An 18,734-nucleotide genomic window follows, 5' to 3' on the forward strand; every position below is an offset into this window, starting at 1 on the left:
AAGGTAAAATTTAAGTCAGATTTGTGCATATTCTAGTGACGGTTATTAAGATTTTGTCTATGGATATTAATCATTAAATGTTGTTACTATTAGATCATTTATGGGTAGTAGAAATACCAAGAAAAACTGTGTAATTACATATTTTACAGAAAAGTGTTACAGGAATTTGCACCTTATCACAAGCTACAGCACAAGTCATTGTGGAAAATGTGAATGTTTTAATGTGAGCAAAATGTTATGTCTGAAAGGTGTATGTCTCATATCTTCCAGAACAGGACCGTCAGCCAGGCCAAAGCAAGACTCTTCCCATGGCCAAAGCAGGACTCTTCCCATGGCCAAAGCAGGATTCTTCCCATGGCCAAAGCACGACTCTTCCCATGGCCAAAGCAGGACTCTTCCTATGGCCAAAGCGGGACTCTTCCCATGGCCAAAGCAGGACTCTCACATACTGTATAACATCTACACATCCCATTTTTCAGATTTTTGTCTTTTTTTAAGTGGACCAAATTACTTATTTAAAAATAAAGCGTGCATATCTGATGTTGCTCACAGTAGTCCTCAGTTTGCTCAGGGAGCATGTGTGTATGCCCAGATACATGAAAAACTAGAGGGAACATTCCTCACAGTCATGACGTTCTAATATATTTGTCAAGTATACGTGTTATGTATGATCAGTGAACATTTACCCAAAGGTAAACCTAACTGTTTACATGTTAGGTAACTATGTATACATAACATGTTTTTGAGGGTGGGTCTAAAGACACATTTCTATGACATGGCCTTTAACTAACCTGTAGTGGCCGATTCGGCTGGAGTTTGTTTTCTCTCCCTCTCCACTCCCGGGGAGGTGGTTAGGTGGCACCCATGCTGACAGCGGCTATCTGGATTCTCGTGGGTTAATTCAGGATGGGGGAACTGCAGCTCAACCTCCTCGTAGACACTGCCAGAACAATTGAGGGCTCCTTCGGCAGCCCTCTGCTCTGACATGGACATCCACTTTTTATTTCATTGATGTTCATGTTGTATCATTTGTGCCCTCTCTGCATCCATTCCAACCTGGTGATCCTGAAAGGGGGATCCTTCCATCTGTGGTCCCTTCTCAAGGTTTCTTATTTTCCCCCAGTAGGGGTTTTTAAGTTTTTCCTTGCCCTTTTGGGAGCTTAAGATCAGGGGATGCTTTGAGAATAATTGTCAATTTCTGTCTATGTGAAGCCCTTTGAGACTGCTTGTGATTAGGGCTATACAAATAAACTTGACTTGACTTGGGTAAAACATTTTTGTGGCAACAAGTCACATGACAAATCCTGTCAATTTTGATAAATAAATTTTTCTTCAAGCAAAATTTAATTTGTAAAGTGATTAAAAATTTGTTATGCAGATGTTGAAAATGTATGTCTAAAATCATTGATGCCTTTATATTTTACAAGGATTTTTTTTTGTTAATTTCAGAAAATAAAGGTGACTTTTGTGTCAGATTACTATGCAGGATGAAAGGAAACTGGCGAGCAACCCAAATGAACTAACATGAACAAAAATAACAATTTGCCCTGGTTTGTCAGTAAAATCTTTGTTATTAATATCAACTTAATTCTTTGAGTGTTAAAGTTTTTTACTTTACTATAAGAAAAAAGTGAATTTCAGACTTAGTATGGAAGACTTTACCTAAAAAATACAATGTCATTTTAACCTAACAACCGAGCTCACACAATATACCGTAAATTCCGGACTATAAACCGCACCGGACTATAAGCCGCACCAGCTAAAATTGGGGGATAATTTAGTTGTTTTCTTATATAAGCCGCACCGGACTATAAGCCGCACGTGCACACGCGTTTTTTACAAAGAAAGACCGTTCACAGAAAGCCTTTTTAAAGTTTTAATAACATACTTTAACATACTTTAACATGTCTTTCTAAACATTGCCTGTGACGCAGCAGTAGTACCGCAGCAACACGAAAGTGTGCACGCGAGTTATTAACAAAGAAAGACTGGACACAGAAAGCTTTTTTAAAGTTTTATTAACATACCGTAACATTTCTTTCCAAACACCGCCCGTGACGCGGCAGTAATACCACAGCAACATAGAAGTAACACAGCACTAATAGGGTTTGATTAAATAAAACATACCGGTAAAAGTCACTGAGACGCGGCGGAAACACAACAGCAACACGGTAGCACAGCACTAACAGGGCTGATTAAAAAAGCATACAAGTAAAAGTAAAAAAAAGAGCTTTATCGTCTTCATCTTCCTCCTGTGCACTGAAACCATCGATGTCCTCCTCCTCAGCGTCCGATTGGAATAGCGTTAGATATCCTTCGCCTCACACTTTCTCCGTCTCTCTTTCGTCGTCGCTTTTATGCATTTCTTCGAGTGTGATGAGGGTCTATTCATGCTAATTTTATTCATGCACGAAGGGCTAAATTACATTAAACTAGCAAGCGACACGTATAGCTCCAGAGTAGACGGGACGACGAAAGAAAGAAAAGGGTGACGCAACACAATGTCATCAACATCGACTGCCTTTAGCTTAAAAGCGGCATCATATGCCATTCTTTTGTCACCCATAATGACGGTTTGTGTATAAAAGCTTTCTTTCAGTAATGTCCCTCTTGATCTCGTTCTGTCTCTTCTTTGTGTGAATTATACGGCACTATTCGCTAGGGGTGTAACGATACATCGATACACATCGATTAATCCAGTGCTTCTCAATTATTTTCTGTTACGCCCCCCCTTAGCAAGAAGAAAACTATTCGCGCCCCCCCCTCCCCACCGTGACTATCCTAACTTGTCTTGTAAGTCGTAAAATGTTGCACTGTCGCAAACGTCACAGAAGTAACAATGAGCGCGCCACTGCCCCCTGCTGGGAAGATGCGCAATTACACTTTATTCTAGTACTGCAAAAAAAAAGCCTGTTCCCCAGGGTCACACGCGCCCCCCCAGGTATAGCACGGCGCCCCCCAAGGGGGGCGCGCCCCACTATTTGAGAAGCACTGGATTAATCGATGTAATGCTCTACGATTTATTGGCCTCGATGCTAAAGGTAAACATCGATTTATATCGCCGTGTTTGACCTCGGACATTAGACGCGACTTTATTTTGAAATCCAGTTCATTGTTGCTTGCTTCCTATTTCCGGGAGCGCACTGCGCGTGTTGTGTTGTGAGCAGAGCACGCACGTGAAAGGGGAGTCGACAACTAGTACGCGGCTCCGGGGCTGGTGCAATGGCTAGTGTCCAAAAAGACGAGGAAATTTGCTCCCCTTTAGGCTTCAAGTCATTCGTTTGGAAGCACTTTGGATTCCAAAGAAAAGATGGCTCAACGGACAAGACACGTTCCTAAATAAAGAGTTTGCAGTACCTTGTTGATTTTGCGTATGAATTGTTATAAATCAGGTTATTGTTCTATATTTTTTATTAAAAAAAAAAAAATCGATCGTAGAGCGCTATATCGCGATATATCATGAATGATTCGCAGCAGGCTTTAGGATATCGGCAAATATCGCATCGTAGTTCTTTGTATCAATATTATATCGTATCGTGACAAAACCCGCAATTTACACCCCTACTATTCGCCTATCAAAACACAAACTAGCGCGTCTTCTTCGGCGCATTATCTCCTCTTCGTCTGTGTCGCTCTTGCCTCCTGCTAGAGCGCCCCCTGGAGGCCGAAAAAATCCATAAATACGCCGCGCCGCCATTTAAGCTCTATTTCCCTCTTTGACAGCCAAATCGATTGTTTTTAGCTTAAAAGCTGCATCAAATGCATTTCTTCGTGTGTTTTCCATGATGAGGGTGTGTGCATGATGCGCGAAATGTTCAAAACACAAACTAGCACGTCTTCTTCGGCGCATTATCTCTTCTTAGTCTGTCTCGCTCTTGCTTCCTGCTAGAGCGCCCCCTGGAGGCCGTAAAATCCATAAATACGCCGTGCCACCATTTAGGCCTCGGGGTTCAAAGTAACCTTCTGAATAAAATGCATAAATGTTCACGTTCATTACAACTTGTTTTGGTGAGCAAAATGTCAGAAGAATTGAATTTAAATGCTGATTGATTGGGTTTTAATACAATGCAGATGGTCCAAACAGCGCCACTGCTTTGTGTAATCTCTCAGTCACATGGCAGAGTAAGAGAAAGGGTTTAGAGCCCTTTGACACAGGTCACCTAGCGTGCATTCCTACTAAAGCTCATAATAGTCACAAGCAACACAGCCAGAATAAGCAGCAGCCATAGTAATGTTTCAAAATAGTATTTTTTTTTTTCTTCAAGATACTGCAGTGTATAAAAGTGATCAAGTCATCACAAAAATCCCGAAAAAAATCCTTATATAAGCCGCACCTGACTATAAGCCGCAGGGTTCAAAATTTTGGAAAAAAGTCGCGGCTTATAGTCCGGAATTTACGGTAGTTGAACAAAAGTTGTTTGAAAAAGGTTTCCTTCAGTTTTTTAAACACATAGATCAATAATTGTAGTCAGAAATATCTTATGGTAATGGACCCAAGAGGACACATGTAAGTAACTTGTAATGTAAATGAAAGACATTGTGTGTTTTTAAATCATATTTAATTATATAATATTATATACCGGTTTTTTTCGTGTATAATGCGCAAAATTTAACTAATTTATTGTCCTAAAATCTGGGGTGCGCATTATACATGGGTACAATTTTTTTTTAAGAAAATCATGGTACAACAAAACCAACAACAGGACTGACCGACAAAGTCGTGGAACAAAAAGACAGGGTGACGTTACCAAAGACAGGAACAGAAACCAAACAGACATCATGACAGTAACACATGCAATGATCCGACGGTGAGCGAGGGGCAGACAGGACTTAAATACAAAACACGTTACATTGATTGAGGTGACACAGGAAGGGAGGGGCAACGCGAACAGAAACTATGGCAACCTAGACACATAGCAAAACTGGGGACGAGACATGACAAATCTCCCTCGAAATAAAACTTGAAATCACCTTTCTTCTTGTTTGTTGTCAATCGCGCATCGCATTCAGCCATCCTGCCCAACACACTTAGTCAGTAAAGTTCATAATTGACGACACATCGTTTGATGCGATGGTGCAATCCTTGATGGTGTGTTATTGTCAAATATTGTTTGTTTTTTAATCTCCATCGCGGACCGGACGTCATACGGAGGCAGTATAACTGCGCATGCGCACTATGGGTCAGCTGCGCAGAACGGATGCGCACGACACGTCAACTATTTACTAATGAGCGATGAATGTGATAGTTTAATACAATCAGCAAATAACAAAATGCGTATTACAGGTAATATTTTATTTCACAACACTTTGCCTTGTTCCTTTCGTCTCTGCTGTACACTTCAAACACGCTCCATACAAACGCAATGCTCTCGTATCAGACGCTTGCTCGATCACCTGCTCGTTTGCTGTCACAATGTACCCGACACAAATCCGAAACATTTGTTGCGGCTCCGAGTCACGACGAAGGGCAAGTTTTGGTTTCCAAGGGTGTTTTTATTCCTCTTCAACGTCTCTCCCATACAGAGCCGCCTTTTTCACATGTCCGCACTGATCGCGGTGGTGCCTTTACGGGCAGTCGGAGAAATCAACGCCAACAAAAAAAAATACATCCAGCCTAGTTAAGACCATACCAAAGACTATAAAAATGGGACCCATTGCCTCCCTGCGTGTGTGACTATCATTGGGACTTAAAAAAATAAAATAAAATAATAATAATTAAAAATAAAATTGGGTGCGTATTATACATGGGTACAGGCTTTTTTCCAGCATCAACATGCCATTTTTAGGGTGCGTATTATACATGGGGGCGCATTATACATGGAAAAAAACGGTAATTATAATTTGATTATATATTAAATTATAATTATTTTGGTTTTTTATAAATCATATTTAATTACATTATATAATTATAATTTAATCATATATTAAATTACATTTATTTTGTTTGCCCTGATTATTTTCAGTAAGCCAAGATATCAAAAATACTTGCGGGACCAGGAGTCAAAGTGTGTGCACACATTTAAATGTTTATGTGTATACAATTATGACAAAAGCAGCTCACTACCTGTTTGTGCTATGATCCTGTACATGAGTAAACTTTAGGCAGTTCATGTCCCAGCATTCTTCAGCCTTCCTGCCTGCACAAAACCATTGGCCTTCAACAGGAAACATTTAGCCTGTGCTATCAGGAGTGGCTTCCTTCACATGACAAAGGACTGGAGTCATAATTTTCAGGCAAGGCTTCGCCCATTTCCTGCTTCATGAGAGGAACACTTGCCTATCCGTTTTCCCCAAGGGGCTTCCATCCGTGGACCCAAGGACAAGGATGCTGATTCACAAACACAAAAATCATTGTTTACTAGGGGTGTAACGATACATCGATACACATCGATTAATCGATATAATGCTCTACGATTTATTGGCATCGATGCTAAACGTAAACATCGATTTATATCGCCGTGTTTGACCTCGGACATTAGACGCGACTTTATTTTTAAATCCAGTTCATTGTTGCTTGCTTCCTCTTTCCGGGAGCAGTGCGCCCAGCGTTGTTGTGTTGTGAGCAGAGCAGGCACGTGAAAGGGGAGTCGACAACTAGTACGCTGCTCCTTGGCTGGTGCTATGGCTAGTGTCCAAAAAGACGAGGAAATTTGCTCCCCTTTAGGCTTCAAGTCATTCGTTTGGAAGCACTTTGGATTCTGATGGCTCAACCGACAAGACACGTGCAGTTTGTAAATCCTGCCATTCGGTGATCAAATATTCAGGGAGCACAAATCTCGCCGCACATTTAAAGAAAAAACACGACATCAAAGTTCAGTGTTAAAATAAGCACTTTCGGCAAATATTGTATCGTAGTTCTTTGTATCGATATTATATCGTATCGTGACAAAACCCGCGATTTACACCCCTATTGTTTACATTGTTTGTTACCTGGAAACCGGATGCCTATAATTAGGAAAAATGACAAAAGGAACTTTCCAGTTTTTAACCTTTTAGCACTAAACAAAATCCATGTGATACAAGAGCAGAACGACAAAACTGATGTCATCTCCGTTTACTTTGTAACACATTGTGTTGTGGCAACCCGATAAGAGCAACAGATCCTGTTTAAATAATGTATACCTTTGGCTGATTGAGTGGCATAGCAGCCATTCTACTGTTGCAGCCAAATTCACAATAAAGCATGTTACTAAGAGATGCATGGCCCCAGGATTTCCACCATTAACTCAACAATGACACTAAAAAGAAAGATAACTGCATCGATCAAACCATTCATATTAGACCTGAGTCAGGTTTGTGTTCTAAATGTGTGAAATTTGTGACAACCACAACTGTGTTAGTTTAAATATTATCTTTCCATTCTATCATTAACATAATTGCCCTGTAACAGACATACTCAAATGAAGCACTAACGTTTTGTATAGGTGATTATTATTTATTTATTTATTTATTTATTTATTTATTTATTTATTTATTTATTTATTTATTTATTTATTTTAATTTAATATACCGTATTTTCCGCCCTATAAGGCGCACCTAAAAACCTAAATTTTTATCAAACGTCGACAGTGCACCTTATAGTCCGGTGTGCCTTATATATGGATCAATTGATGAATTTGTTGATCCATACTGGTTGTACACAGTGCTCTGCCAAAATGTTTTAGTACGTTTTAGTAGCGTTGGTTGCAGCCAAATTCACAATAAAGCATGTTACCAAGAGATGCATGGCCCCAAGATTTCCACCATTAACTCAACAATGACACTAAAAAGAAAGATAACTGCATCGATCAAACCATTCATATTAGACCTGAGTCAGGTTTGTGTTCTAAATGTGTGAAATTTGTGACAACCACAACTGTGTTAGTTTAAATATTATCTTTCCATTCTATCATTAACATAATTGCCCTGTAACAGACATACTCAAATGAAGCACTAACGTTTTGTATAGGTGATTATTTATTTATTTTATTTAATTTAATATACCGTATTTTCCGCCCTATAAGGCGCACCTAAAAACCTAAATTTTTATCAAAAGTCGACAGTGCACCTTATAGTCCGGTGTGCCTTATATATGGATCAATTGATGAATTTGTTGATCCATACTGGTTGTACACAGTGCTCTGCCAAAATGTTTTAGTACGTTTTAGTACGACTAGTAAATTACAAAGTCACCTCGCTTCCCAACATTACGGTAACTGTAGTCAGGGGGAGTCACCGAATAGCTGTTGTACCCGCGAGGCTATTTCATTTCAAAATAGGCATTACATTAACGGTAATGTTTCGAGTAAATCTACGGATCGATATGGAAGGGAAACATAGGTAAGTAGTACCAATGCGTTAGATCAAACTTTAGTCAGTTCCGATCATTTCATAGGAGATCGTTTGAGAAACACGATTGTTTACACTTTGCTGAGGCTCATGGGAGATTGCGAGCTGAGGCTCATGGGGTTTTGCGGATGACTAATGCTATAACGATAGCTGCTATACGCGTACCAACAGAAACCAAACAGACATCATGACAGTAACACATGCAATGATCCGACGGTGAGCGAGGGGCAGACAGGACTTAAATACAAAACACGTTACATTGATTGAGGTGACACAGGGAGAGAGGGGCGACGCGAACAGAAACTATGGCAACCTAGACACATGGCAAAACTGGGGACGAGACATGACAAATCTCCCTCGAAATAAAACTTGAAATCACCTTTCTTCTTGTTTGTTGTCAATCGCGCATCGCATTCAGCCATCCTGCCAAACACACTTAGTCAGTAAAATTCATAATTGACGACACATCGTTTGATGCGATGGTGCAATCCTTGATGGTGTGTTATTGTCAAATATTGTTTGTTTTTTAATCTCCATCGCGGACCGGACGTCATACCGAGGCAGTATGACTGCGCATGCGCACTATGAATCCGATGCGCAGAACGGATGCGCAAGACACGTCAGCTATATAAAGAGCGAGAGTTGTTTTCTTCCTATTAGTTTCAATTCACAGTTTAATTAGCAGTTTCAATCAGCAAATAACAAAATGCGTATCACAGGTAATATTTTATTTCACAACACTTTGCCTTGTTCCTTTCGTCTCTGCTGTTCACTTCAAACACGCTCCATACGACCGCAATGCTCTCGTATCAGACGCTTGCTCGATCACCTGCTCGTTTGCTGTCACAATGTACCCTACACAAATCCGAAACATTTGTTGCGGCTCCGAGTCACGACGAGGCGCAAGTTTTGGTTTCCAAGGGTGGTTTTATTCCTCTTCAACGTCTCTCCCATACAGAGCCGCCTTTTTCACATGTCCGCACGTCACTTTCCTCTTTTCATCTGATCGCGGTGGTGCCTTTACGGGCAGTCGGAGAAATCAACGACAACAAAAAAAATTACATCCAGCCTAGTTAAGACCATACCAAAGACTATAAAAATGGAACCCATTGCCTCCCTGCGTGTGTGACGATCATTGGGTGCGTATTATAAATCGGTACAGGCTTTTTTCCAGCATCAACATGCCATTTTTAGGGTGCGTATACACGGAAAAAAACGGTAGTTAAATTTTGCGCATTATACACGGAAAAAAACGGTATTATTTATTCATCACTCTTATTATTTATTGTTTGTGCCTTCTTGTTTTTATAATGTGTCGTTTACTTGTATGTCTATCGGGTAATATGTCTCGTCACCGTGGGATAGAGAAAACGTAATTTCGGTTTCTTTATGCGTCTTGACATGTGAAGAGATTGACAATAAAGCTGACTTTGACTTTTGACTTTGATATATAAGGCGCTCTGCATTATAAGGCGCACTGTGTTTTTTTTAGTTAAATGTAAGTTTTTAGGTGCGCCTAATAGTGCGGAAAATACGGTATGCCATGACATACAGCTAAGTGTGTGTGTGTTTTTTTTATTGATTGATTGATTGATTGATTGATTGAATATTTATTGATCCCCAGGGGTGGGGAAATTCAGGCCCCAGCAGTATTCATACCACAGAGTGGGTATACAAAAGACGCACAAATGGCATGAGCGCAACTCAACAGGCTCTCATAAGGCTGCCACACAACGGCGCCACAAAGAAAGCCAGAAAGTGCTCAAGATAAAAGCCATCAAAGCAAAACAAAGATAAAAGACAAAGGAAAAAAAAGTAACTGTGGCCAACCAGCACCCCTCAATACAAGAGAACACCCCAAAACACACTAAATAGCCTCCACGGGGTCCATAGACAGGTTTACGAGTGACATGACAAAACAGTCTAAAGTGACGTTAGAACGACTATGTAAATACTACGGGTGTAACGATACATCGATACACATCGATTAATCGATATAATGCTCTACGATTTATTGCCATCGATGCTAAACGTAAACATCGATTTATATCGCCGTGTTTGACCTCGGACATTAGACGCGACTTTATTTTGAAATCCAGTTCATTGTTGCTTGCTTCCTCTTTCCGGGAGCGCACTGCGCGTGTTGTGTTGTGAGCAGAGCACGCACGTGAAAGGGGAGTCGACAACTAGTACGCGGCTCCGGGGCTGGTGCAATGGCTAGTGTCCAAAAAGACGAGGAAATTTGCTCCCCTTTAGGCTTCAAGTCATTCGTTTGGAAGCACTTTGGATTCCAAAGAAAAGATGGCTCAACGGACAAGACACGTGCAGTTTGTAAATCCTGCCATGCGGTGATCAAATATTCAGGGAGCACAAATCTCGCCGCACATTTAAAGAAAAAACACGACATCAAAGTTCAGTTAAATAAGCACTTTGTATACTACAATACTCTTGTTATTTCCTAAATAAAGAGTTTGCAGTACCTTGTTGATTTTGCGTATGAATTGTTATAAATCAGGTTATTGTTCTATATTTTTTATTAAAAAAAAAATCGATTGTCGAGCACTATATCGCGATACATCGTGAATGAATCGCAGCAGGCTTTAAGATATCGGCAAGTATCGTATCGTAGTTCTTTGTATCGATATTATATCGTATCGTGACAAAACCCGCGATTTACACCCCTAGTAAATACAGTAAAGTGCAACTAGCGATAACCTGAGAACACAGAATACTGCGTTCCTGTGCTGATGTACTGAGCTGCTTCTTGTGTTACAGCTGTGATGTGTTAAAGTCTGCTTTATTGTCAATTTCTTCACATGTCAAGACATACAAAGAGATCGTAATTGCGTTTCCCACTATCCCATGGTAGAGACAAGACATATTACACCCAATTGGTCCACAGACAAACAAAACATTCAAGTAAACAATACAAAAAGTAAAAATAAGAAGGCACATACAGTGAATAAATAAGAGCAACTTGGCTGAAATGGAGCAATTGTGCATACAGCAGACAGTCAGTATAATAGCGCAAAAGTAAGAGTGGAGTAGTGCAAGGCAGCCATCGTGGCCCAAAAGGCCAGGATGTTATGCAGCTGATGGTGGAGGGGGGGAGAGAGTTCAGCATCCTAACAGCCTGGTGTATGAAGCTGTTGGTGAGTCTGGTGGTGCGGGAGCTCAAGCTTCTGTACCTCTTCCCAGAGGGCAGTAGATAAACCAAATTGTGAGCGGGGTGACTCACATCACTCACAATTGTGGTCGCCTTGCCGGTGAGATGGAGGTGTAAATGTCCTCCAGGGAGGGGAGTGAAGCACCAATAATCCTTCCAGCTGTGTTCACTATGCGCTGCAGGGCTTTCCTGTTGTATTCAGTGCAGCTTCCACCCCACACAGCGATACAGCTGGAGAGGATGCTCTCAATGGTGCCTCGGTAGAATGTGGTCATGATGGCTGATGGAGCACTTGCTCGCCTGAGTTTCCGCAGGAAGTACAGGCGGCGCTGAGCTTTACCGTAGGAATCTGGTGCTGCTCACTCCACCACAGCACCGTCGCTGGTCAGTGGCAGGTGTTGGGTGTGACCCTTCCGGAAGTCAACAACAATCTTCTTGGTTTTGCTGACGTTCAGCAGGAGGTTGTTGTCTTGACCATCACTCACAGTCTTCGCTTCTCAGCATCGGTCATGTGCCTCTATTGCGTTGAGCAGAGCCCCAACATGAGTACAGGACTCTGCAGTTCCAGCCATGCAGGTATAGTGGGCACAGCTAACCGCTCCCTTGCAGGTTATGATGACCCATGGCTTTAGAAGTACAGTCAAACCTCGGTTTTTGACCACAATCCGTTCCAGAAGGCGGTTTGAGAAGTGATTCGGTCAAATTCCGAAACTATTTTTCCCATTACAAATAATGGAAAAACCTTTAATCCGTTCCAACACACACACACAAAAAAAAGAAGCCTTTTTTATGCATTTTTCTCATTTGCGCATTTTTGTCCGATCGCGCAACTGCAGTGCACCGCCGAACGCGCAACTACACTGCGCTGGTCGCATTATTGTGACAGAGCCGTCGCTGAAATTTTAAAAATATTTTTAAAGTCCTGATGTACTTTCCAAAATTTAGGTGGACCTCAGTGCGCAGGGAGCTTAATTTGGTCCGAACGCGCAACCGCAGCGCACCGGGCGCTCACTGTCTCATTGCTTTAAGAGCGTCTTTGTGTTTTAGAATGGCTTTACTGCTCCCACTGCTTTCTTTGGAGGTATGATTAGGGGTTAATACAACCCTCAAAGTAACGAAAATACAATAACGAATGGAGTCAGTCGGCATCCGAAAAGTCAAAGTCTGCATTATTGTCAATTTCTTCACGTCAAGACACACAAAGAGATCGAAATTACGTACGTTCCCACTATCCCACGGTGACAAGACATAGTACACAATATACATACAAGTAAACAACACAAAAAGTAAAAACAAGAAGGCACAAACAATGAATAAATAAGAGTGATGAATAAATAATAAATAAATAAAATAACATAATAAATAAGAGGAGCAAAAATGGAGTAAGTGTGCATACAGCAGACAGCCAGAATATAGCGCAAAAGTACAGGACGCTACGCAGAAGGGGGGAGAGAGTTCAGGATCCAACAGCCTGGAGTATGAAGCTGTTGGTGAGTCTGGTGGTGCGGGAGCGCAGGCTCCTGTACCTCTTCCCAGAGGGCAGAAGATAAAAAAGAGTGAGCGGGGTGACTCACATCACTCACAATTGTGGTCGCCTTGCGGATGAGACGGGAGGTGTAAATGTCCTTCAGGGAGGGGAGCGAAGCACCAATAATCTTACCAGCCGTGTTCACTATGCGCTGCAGGGCCTTCATGTTGTATTCAGTGCAGCTACCACCCCAAACAGCGATACAACTGGAGAGGACGCTCTCAATGGTGCCACGGTAGAATGTAGTCATGACGGCCGGAGGAGCACTTGCTCGTCTGAGTTTCCGGGCCGCGCGGTCTGGTTTTCTCGGGTCTTTTCGGCTCATCTCGCGAGGTTCGACCTCCGAAGCCAAAAAGTTCGAATTTTTCGTTTGAATTCCGATTTGTTCGAGAACCGGGACGTTCAAAAACCGAGGTTTGACTGTATGTCATGTAGGTGCTGGGAGTGCATGACCTAAGGAGACAAAGTTGTTCATTTGCCTTAAGTAGGAAAACAGTAACAGTAGAATACCACTTAACATTGTAACAATGTCAGTACGTTTCATGCTGTGCAGAAAACACTAACCAAAACTTCTTAGTAAACCACTAGCTCAAAGGCTAACTGTCACGTACCAATGTTAGCCTGCTATACTCATTGAAAGAATGTTAAGGGTAGAGGGTGAGCTGTTTGCGACTTCTGTCTGAACAGTTTGTGGTGTAACCATAGTTCAGTGACAATTGCGACTAGTCAGGATGACTTTTTGTTAAGAACCTTGGGTCATTAAGACAGGAATGTATCTTGTTAATATTTATATCGTAGGACGTGCGCACATAGCTACATGCTTTTACTGAGATACGGGTGGATGTTTAACGTTAAACCTAGCCTGTGAACCTTAAGTATACTCTTTTAAAACACGTGAAAACGTATGTATTGAGACAGTAGAGCTTGGCTTACCTCTGCTCTGGCGATATTCTCATTCGGTATAATGAGCTTCATTTCGTGTATATATCGACTTGTCAGCTGTTTGTACGCTTCTAGTGACTTGAAAGATCGAAACTGTTGGCAAGGTAGGCAAATACGTCCGAGATGGTGAACGGCGGCAGTAAATCTTTACCGACACTCTCGTCACTGCTTGGTACTTCGTAAGGGTCCAGCCCTTTTATAATTCCAATCTTCTGTTCGTACCGATCTCTGGCTTCCTTCTACAGTGTGTCCCGGTATATCCCACAACCTTTCTCAGACATGTCTTTCTCTTTCTTGCTCAAACTGTGCTTCCATCTACCCCCTCTGTCTTCGTCTCTGGGTTTGTTTACATTAGAACTAGCATCCAGGATGGCGGCCGCATCCCAGAGTGCAACGCGTGTGCCCGAGCATTGACACGCCACATGTGTCTGGAACTTCAAAGTAAATGCTCCACCGGAAACACCGATCAAACGCGTGCAAAAGCTTTTTCATTTCCGTTTCCGACAAGTTTGGATAGGCGTGTCTAGCAGTGTGAAATCCATTGCTGTAGTCGGAGTGGAGCAATGTGGGCGTCACAAAAGTCTGCTACGAAGCCGCCGTCACAAAGAGAATCAAAAAATAATTGTGTTACCAATGCAACGAATCTTAACAAATGTAAATTTCTAAGATGCTGCTGGCTAAATAGCATGTTGTTAAATGTCGATACATTAACCAGAAACCTATTTCTTTAGCACTATGTTTGACACCTACTGGCAGTTTTGTTTACATGTTCTGAGTTCCTAAATAAATACTTTAAAAAGTATTACTAAGAAACAAGCCTGTCGCTATGGAAACAAAGGCTGGTTTCAAGGCTGCATTCGTGTCTCACGTGACGTACTAACGGGTTGCTCAGGAAATGACGTAATATAGACTGAAAACCGGTCGAGTAAGCGGCCTCCGTAGGAAAAAGCCTGTGAATTTGGGCACAGGGGTCGTGTTCGGCGTCAGAGTGTATTTCTGAACGCGCCCCTCTTGCGCCCCTTTCCAGCCCACAGACAGAATGGACTCTTGCTGCATTCGGGGAAAGTTGGAAGTCTGATTGATTGATTGATTGATTGATTGATTGATTGATTGATTGATTGATTGATTGATTGGTTGATTGATTGATTGATTGATTGACAATGTTATTCCGAATATTCAAATAATACCGAGCTTCCTGTTTGTTCTCAGATAAAGTCCTTGCATAAAACCAAAATTAAGTTTAGGAAGCCAAATAAACATGCAGAGAGAAAAAGAAAAAGACATTCGGAAAGGAGTGAGAAAAAGCAGAGCTTTTTAGCTCACCCCTTCATCGAAACATACCGTTTTTTTCCGTGTATAATGCGTGAAATTTAACTAATTTATTGTCCTAAAATCTGGGGTGCGCATTATACATGGGTAAATTTTTTTTATTTTTTTAAGAAAATCATGGTACAACAAAACCAACAACAGGACTGACCGACAAAGTCGAGGAACAAAAAGACAGGGTGACATTACCAAAGACAGGAACAGAAACCAAACAGACATCATGACAGTAACACATGCAATGATCCGACGGTGAGCGAGGGGCAGACAGGACTAAAATACAAAACACGTTACATTGATTGAGGTGACACAGGAAGGGAGGGGCGACGCGAACAGAAACTAGGGCAACCTAGACACATAGCAAAACTGGGGACGAGACATGACAAATCTCCCTCGAAATAAAACTTGAAATCACCTTTCTTCTTGTTTGTTGTCAATCGCGCATTGCATTCAGCCATCCTGCCCAACACACTTAGTCAGTAAAATTCATAATTGACGACACATCGTTTGATGCGATGGTGAAATCCTTGATGTTGTGTTATTGTCAAATATTGTTTGTTTTTTAATCTCCATCGCGGACCGGACGTCATACGGAGGCAGTATGACTGCGCATGCGCACTATGGATCCGATGCGCAGAACGGATGCGCAAGACACGTCAGCTATATAAAGAGCGAGAGTTGTTTTCTTCCTATTAGTTTCAATTCACAGTTTAATTAGCAGTTTCAATCAGCAAATAACAAAATGCGTATCACAGGTAATATTTTATTTCACAACACTTTGCCTTGTTCCTTTCGTCTCTGCTGTTCACTTCAAACACGCTCCATACGAACGCAATGCTCTCGTATCAGACGCTTGCTCGATCACCTGCTCGTTTGCTGTCACAATGTACCCTACACAAATCCGAAACATTTGTTGCGGCTCCGAGTCACGACGAGGGGAAAGTTTTGGTTTCCAAGGGTGTTTTTATTCCTCTTCAACGTCTCTCCCATACAGAGGCGCCTTTTTCACGTCCGCACGCTTTTTTCACATGTCCGCACTGAACGCGGTGGTGCCTTCACGGGCAGTCTGAGAAATCAACGCCAACAAAAAAAATACATCCAGCCTAGTTAAGACCATACCAAAGACTATAAAAATGGGACCCATTGCCTCCCTGCGTGTGTGTGACGATCATTGGGACTTGAAAAAAAAAAAAAAAAAAAAAATTGGGTGCGTATTATACATGGGTACAGGCTTTTTTCCAGCATCAACATGCCGTTTTTAGGGTGCGTATTATACATGGGGGCGTATTATACACGGAAAAAAACGGTAATATATATATGCATGTACCTACATGTATGTACATCAAATCGGCTCGGTGTCGCACTGGGTAACATGCCCGCCTCACAGTTAGGAGGGTGCGGGTTCGATTCCACCTCCGGCCCTCCGGTGTGTGGAGTTTGCATGTCCTCCCACATCCCAAAAACATGCTTGGTAGGCCGATTGAGCACTCCAAATTGTCCCTAGGTGTGAGTGCGAGTGCGTATGGTTGTTTGTCTGTGTACCCTGCGATTGGCTGGCAACCGGTTCAGGGTGTCCCCCGCCTACTGCCCGATGACGGCTGGGATAGGCTCCAGCACGCCCGCGACCCGCGTCAGATCCATCCGTACAGAATGGATGGACATATCTATTCGCATGCATAAATATTTATACCCCTATACACATATACCCACAAGTACACATCTCCATGCATACATACATACATCTCCATGCACACACACACACATCCACGCACACACACACTACACGCACACACATAAACTCCATCATGTCTCACCCGCCATGTGACTAAAAAGCTTGATAGGCACATTCAGTGGGGAGTGAAAAAAGGGGAGTGGTTTTTGAGGGGCTTTTCTGAGACACACTTTGGTAGTCTTTAGGCTGAGGGGGTGGAAACTGCCTAGACGGAGGAGAGGTACATGCACTCTCCCCTAGCTGAATCGTGTTAAGGAAGCATGCTTTTGATCAGATTTTTCTGTTTTTGATCTTTAGTTGATGTTATCCATTTGTCCTGCTTCTTTTCATGGATAAAGTCTCTTGTTTGGGTCCCCTTTTTTTGCATCATTGGTAGAAGCATTTGAAGCTCACCGAGTTAAAATGATCGACTACGGTGAGTTAGTGTGCAGCATTTATTAATTTACCAATAGTTACCTGCCAGGTTGGAAATATTGCATGGAATTATTATGATAATGTTGTGTATGATTTAATCAGTGAGTATAAGATTTAATCAATGATTGCAAGGAATGACCAACCATATATATGAAAAAGTAGAGCCCCAAGAAATATTAGTGGTATTAGTAACAAGCATATTACTTGTTGTCTTGAAGGCTGGATATACAAAACATCATCCATGCCAGTGTGTGAATCTTTGTAGCACTTTTGACATCCTCTTTGTCTATGGCCTCATATGCACCATGAACCCACAGCAGATGCAATCATGTGGCTAAACATTTTTGTTTATCTCTGCATGACCCATTCAAAGACATAGCCATTTTGTGAACCATGACCGAATGTTTCCTTCTTTCTTTTACTGATGATTGGAGAGCTTACTTTGGCTCACTGATTGGAAAACTCCCGTTGCAAACTCCAAACAAGACACATGTTGTTCAGCAGCAACTGAAAGCTGCAGCTGAAACCCCACCCCTTTCACCAATCCAGGTATTTTCAACTGTAGTGCATTTATATCTAAGGCTATAGATATTAGGGTGACCAGACATCCTCTTTTTCCTGGACGTGTCCTACTTTTGAGCCCTAAAAAAATGTCTGGGGGGAATTTCAAAATTGTGCAGGATTTTGTTGGACTGCCTCAAGCATAATACATGAACAGTAAATTGCCAATAGAATTGCCACTCCGTTCCATTTCACTCAATTCCAGGTTTTTCTGTATTGTTCGCAAATAATTCACACCCTTCTCCTCAAATCTAGTCACTGCTACGAAGTAGGGTGGGCTGACCAGTCTACACCGAGTGTTAACAGGCAATGCCAAAACGAAAATGCACGTTCAGGGAGGAGTTGAATAAAATAAATTCCAGTGCTTTCGCCAGGGTCATGATCCTTATGAAGCTGAGTGCTTGACATACAGGGTAGGCACTTACGTGTCTGTGGCAAATAAAGGTGCCAACGCACCCTGCAAGAGGAGGACTGAAGAGGAGCCCTTTTTTTTCTTCAGATGTACCGATGGCCGTATTTCTTTTGTCTTTTTTTTTTTTTTACTTAGTGTACCACTACAAAACTCAAAAATGTCCGTGTACACATGTTTTTGTTAGTGTAAATATGTTTTGACATCAGATAGTGCCACCGCCCAAAGATCTTAACGGATCCTGTTTTACAAACTGTATGAAAACAAATTGCACACAAGCATGCACCATATAGGACATTCCATTCATTGTAGCCGCCCTGTGTCAGAAGGT

The sequence above is a fragment of the Syngnathus typhle genome, linkage group LG4, assembly GCF_033458585.1.
Source record: "Syngnathus typhle isolate RoL2023-S1 ecotype Sweden linkage group LG4, RoL_Styp_1.0, whole genome shotgun sequence".
NCBI classification, from domain to species: domain Eukaryota; kingdom Metazoa; phylum Chordata; class Actinopteri; order Syngnathiformes; family Syngnathidae; genus Syngnathus; species Syngnathus typhle.